Below are 6,114 nucleotides of genomic sequence, written 5' to 3'. Positions count from 1 at the left end.
TTCAACTTTCTAATAAGTTGTCGATAAGTTGTGGGATCCGAAAGTTTTTCTGAAGAAGTAAATTTGATATTATAAGTTAATCGTGTGGAAACTAGAATAACATCAACCGTTAAATACATTTCTAATAGCTCATGTATGTGTTTTTATTGATGTATGACTAATATTTTATCAACTTGATCAAATTCTAACCCCAGTAAATAATAAATGATGCCCAAGTATTTAATTTAGAACTGATCATTTAGAAAATTATTGAGAGTAGATGTAGCGCTTGGTTTAGGTATTGGTCAGTTTTCAACATTTTTAGACTTTTAGACTGGAACTCGACGAGTTGGGGAGCTCCAACTCGTCGATTAGAGATCATATTGGACGCGGGATGAAGGACCTACTCGACGAGTTGGAAGGCACCAACTCGACGAGTAGGAGTTGGAAAGGGAAACCCTAATTTTCAGGGTTTGCACCCTATTTAAAGGCCTTAAGCCTCACTTGTAGCCTCCCTTATCACCTCCTTTGTCCAGAGAAACCCGAAATCGTGTCTCATCTCCCATTTTGTATGTATGTGAGCTTGGAAAGTGATTCTTGGTGCTCTTTTAGAAGGAACTTGAAGCTTGAAGAGGTTGGATTGACTGGAGGGCAGTAGATCCGGGATTTCCTCCAGTGTGGCAACCATTTTAAGGTATAAAGTCAAAACCTTGACCTTCCATTACTTAGATCTCCTTCTATGAAAGTTTATGGCCATTATTAGCCTAGTTTGGTACCATTCTTGGTTTTGAGCATGATATGAAGATATGGCTTTAGATCTGGACATCTCAGGGCCTTTGGGGACTTAAAGTTGCCAACTTTATCAAGTCTTGGCCCTCCATCATGCTATAAGTCCATTGACAAGCTTGGATTAAGTGTTTTTTAGCCTTTAATGCCTTGCATGGATGTAAAGTTAGCAACTTTACATGGTATCTCGACCCTAGGGGGTTGGATCTGAAGTTTGGGACCGTGTGTAACACCCAAAAATTCCAACCATATTAAAACATTTTATTTCATTCAAAAACCATTAAGTTCATACATCTTGTTTTCAAAATAGTTTAGACATCAGAGTATCCCCCAGAACCATATCACATAAATCATAAAACATGAGGAGCGGTACGATCACGCCTTCACCTTGCCACAATCTCCTGAAGTACCTGAAACAATACACCAAAACTGTAAGCCCGAAAGCTTAGTGAGTTACCCCCAAAATACCAACCACATAACCATACACATATCAAATCATATCATAATACAGAACAACCATGCATATCGAGTCTACAACGTGACTGGTCCGCCCGCACCGGGCCTTCAGTCCACCTGGTCCACTCTCTGAGTCTACAGTATGACTGGTCCGCCCGCACCGGGCCTTCAGTCGGTCTGGTCCACTCCTCGAGCCTCGGCACGTCTGAACCGCCCTCCTGGGCCTTCAGCCTATCCGGACCGCTCGCTGGGCCTACGGTCTATCCGGTCCGCCCTGGGTATGTTGGCCTACAACACAAAGCAGGACCCGCCTCAACCCAACCTCAGTCAAACAACCATGTGCACATAAAACAGTCAATCACATAATAATTCCCAGACAAACCGATCTATCAGATCAAACAGCATAACAACATCCTAACCAGGATGCCGAACTAACCGGTCACTAGCATAGCATTACCCTATATACCAGGATACCGACCTTAACCAAGTCACTAACATAATACCATCCTAATTACCAGGATGCAGACATAGCAAATCAATACATATCAAATAAATACCCGGATTTCCATCCGATAAAGGGCCGGCCTTGGTGCCTTAGACCCTGTTGATATAGTGAGGATAACTCACCTGAAACGAAGAACCGAACCACGAAAACACTCTCCCGAAGCATTGCTCCAAACCCCAACACCTATTGCCATCAATGGACCATTGACATAAATAACCAATTAGCATAACACCCATGAAGGTCAAAGTCAAAGTTCAGGCCAAAGTCAAACTTCATGACTGACACTACTCGCCGAGTCAACCCGTTGACTCGTCGAGTCCTTATACTCTGAAAACTCTTAGAACACGACTCAACTCGCTGAGTCACCCCAAGACTCGTCGAGTCCAACGATCTCCGAGTCCCATCCTGCTCAACTCACCGAGTCACCTCCCGACTCACTGCTTCGAGGTTTAACCAGAAGAGATTGGGGTTCTACGACCAGACTCGCCGAGTCCAAGAACAGACTCGCCGAGTCCAAGGCAATCTTCAACAGACTCGCCGAGTTGTTCTTCCAACTCGCCGAGTCCATGCCCATGTTCATACAACTCGTCGAGTACACCCATGTGACTCGCCGAGTCTCTCCAGTTCTCAATCCATACAGTGGCTTTTCGAACCATGCAGGGGATCCAATCCATAGATCCACTCTTCTACAGTCTAACCCTCACATAAAGTGGCAAACTTTACGTGAAACCAAGGAGATATAGGCCCAAAACACTCTAGGGCTAGGGTTAAGGACTAGGGGGCTTCACCAACAACTCTTAGACAGGAGCTTTATGACATTTTGGACCATCACAAGCCTAGATCTGAGGTAGCAACCTCAGATCTAAGCCTCTAACTCGAAATAGCTCACAATCATACCAAAAATGCCCCAAATCTCAAATGATAAAAGATCTAGATGCAAAAGAGCCCAAGCAACAGATTATTACCTCCAATATAAGCTCCAACTGAAGTAGATCCCGGATCTACACCACTCCTTTGCAGCAAGTCTCTTGATCTTCAAGTCCCTTTCCAAGATTTCCTCTTCCAAAGCTCTATTCTCTCTATTAATGGAGGCTCACTCGATTTTAGGGTTTCTGGATCTCAAAAGGGTAGTAAAGAGGCTAAGGGTGGGTTATAATGTTCTTTATATAGGGCACAACACCCGGGATTAGGGTTTTCTCTCTACAGCACCAACTCGTCGAGTCCAAGCCGCCGAATCAATGAGTTGGCCACTTAAACCGCGACAGAATCCCGCTCCGACTCGGCGAGTAAGCAGACCTACTCGTCGAGTCCCTTCTTTTATTTACACTTTTGGCCCTTCATTGAACTTCTGAAACTTCGGGATGTTACAACTCTCCCCCACTTAAATTAGGCTTCGTCCTCGAAGCCTACTGCAGCATACGCTTCAGAACAAACCCCTTGCACTGCAGACTCCGATTTCTCAATCAACTCAGGTTCTTACAAACCCTACTTCTGTATCTCTCTTAACATGGCTTATTCTCGCGTGGCATCCTTGCCACTACTCCAAGCCGACCATTGGCCTTTCAACTCAAAAGCACCAACTATCAATCACGAATCACCCGATGATACTAACCCTTCTTATCAGGGGCACACTTCCGCGCCCTGCAAATGCTAGATTCTACAAACACCCACTGAGCTATGCTAAGACACTAATCCATCTTCCTTCGCCCAAGATTGGCGATAACCCTGGTACTTGCAACCTGGAACGAACTCTGTTCCCCTTTCTGATTCTATCCCTTACGTGATGACAGGATACTGCATCCTTCAGTTCCCATAACCCATCAACCAACCATATCGCGTAGTCACTCGTACCTGGCCCAATCAGCCTCGGGCTGGAATACCAGGAATGCCTATAACGGTTCCAATCATCCCTCAGATGGGAAACCCACATACATAACTCATGACTACATCCATACTTGGATCCCAAGGATCCACCCTTGCATCACCTCTGAACTCCTCTGACTCGACATCAGCGCTAACCATTCCACAACCTCAATGAATATCCAACCCGGATGTGCTTCCATACAACTGGTACAATCTCAGTGCTCACTATCAATAACCGAAATACTTCCGATCATCCATTTACACTACTGCTTTCCCTTCAGATGACCCACACTCCTTCCCGGAGCCACATACCTTTCCCTTCCATTCTTCAAGGAAGTGTACTCAACGACCTTTACCACATCACAAGTGTCATGGTGCTAAAAATCCACTTTACACCACCCATGCAGAGCAACTGCTACTCCCCAACTCCCATATATTCCGAATCCGATCACACAGCTAACGAAGCCCATACACGACCTTTAGCTAACTCCATTATCATGATCAATACTTGGGGCCAGACCTTATCGATTGCTATTTCACGGCGATATACTCACTCATTCTCTGTATACAGGTCTACTAACACATACAGAGTCTTCAGCATGACTGGACCGCCTCACCAGGCCTTCAGCCTATCTGGACCACTCTTAGAACCTTCAGCATGTCTGGACCGCCCTTCTGGGCCTTCAGTCTGTCTGGACCGTTCTTCGAGCCTTTGGCCTGACTGGTACGCCCACCGGCCTTCAGTCTATCCGGACCGCTCAAAAACTGTTGTTCATCACCCTGAACCATTCTTCCCAGGAATCTCTCCCAGACAGTCTGTTCTAGCCCTCTAGGGGTTCCGAACTCTAAATCCGTTTTATGAATTTTCACCCCGGCCTAATCCCAGGCCTCCCGTTGATCAACTACCTTACCAGAAACCATGGTCTGTTCCTTGCCCCATATGACTATCACCTGCTCTAACCATACCACACTCTCGACTAATGACACTCTTGAATCCAAACAGCTAACCCACCTTGGATGCTTGCTGATTCACCTGAGAATTTGACAATTCTCCCTACTTAGTGCACAAACTACTAATTACCAATGGCAAAATCGGCATGACTCGATCGAACCCACTTGGTATCGACCCCTTCTCCATGAACTAATTCCCTTTGGAGTGAGCACCCTCCTCAGAACAACTCTCCCGTCATCGCACATCCCGAACTCTAAGGAAGTTCGAATCTCAACTGAACACCTCTCACATCGCAGTTGCTTATTCCTTGCAGCGAGATCATATATCTTATCTTCCGACCATGAATCCTCCTGGACGCTAACCACTACAACTCCTAACTACTAAGATCCTCAATCATACTACGAATCATGCGGAAAAAGGCAGACAGATTTGCTATACCACACAAATAATAAGATAACAAGATGGAAACATACCCGCAGCTGCATCTGGCTCCGCCCTGGCCTCCTCTGCTATAAGCTGGAAAACGCGTCCCTGAGCCCTCGGAGGCTCCACTCCACCCTGTCCCCCGCCCGCAATCCTTAAATTGGCCGGTGCTGGAGCCTGCACCGGTCCTGTAACAAGTTGTGGATAGTTGACCCTCAAGTGTCCAACCTGATGGCAATGATAACAAATCCTCATATCCTGCACCGGGGCCGACTGACGGCAATCCCTCGCATAATGCCCCTCTCTCCCGCACTTGCGACACGCACCACCGGATCTGCAAACTCCAGCATGACCCTTCCCACACTTCTCACAAGTGTGGCTGCTCTGACCTCCAACCCTAGAGTCAACGGTTTTGGACCGTTTCGGCGTCGGCTGCGACTCCACCGGGGCCTGCCTTTGCTCTCACAACTGCAACTTAATCTCCAACTCGCGCCGCCTGGCGGCCTCCTGCAACTCCAACAAGGTATCACATCTCTGTGTGGACACAAACTGTCGGATATCCCTCTTGAGCATACTCAGATATCGGGACATCTGAGCCTGCTCCGAAGCAAACTCCGGGCAAAACATCGCCCTCTCAGTAAACATCCTGGTGATCTCCGTCACCGACTCTGAATCCTGCTTCAGCTCCAGGAACTCCTGAGCCAACCTCTCTCTCTCTCAACCTGCAGAACATAACGAGTACTGAACATCTCCCGGAACTGATCCCAAGTAACCGCAGCCCGCTGCGCATCAGAATAAGATCCCGTAGTCAACCTCAACCAATCCTTCGCCCCGAGCCTCAAAAGGTTCAGAGCACACCTCACCCTCTGATCCGCAGGGCATGAACACGTGAAGAAACAACCCTCCACGTCTGACAACCATCTCATAGCAATGATAGGATCCTGAACTCCATCAAAGGTAGGGGGCTTCGTATTATCGAAGTCCCGATACTGGAAACCTCGTCCAGTTCCTCCCCCTGCCGCTGCTACAGCCGCTGTAGCTGCCGCGGCAGCCGTCTCCGCAAGAGCTGCATAACGCTCATCAAAGTACTCAACCATGGCGGTCTTGATCGACCCAAACATCTCTGGCAACTCAGCCCTGAACATGACAG

Source organism: Lactuca virosa, chromosome 5 (assembly GCF_052849685.1).
Source record: "Lactuca virosa cultivar CGN04683 chromosome 5, Lactuca_virosa_CGN04683_v6, whole genome shotgun sequence".
NCBI lineage: Eukaryota > Viridiplantae > Streptophyta > Magnoliopsida > Asterales > Asteraceae > Lactuca > Lactuca virosa.
This window is presented reverse-complemented; position numbering follows the sequence as displayed.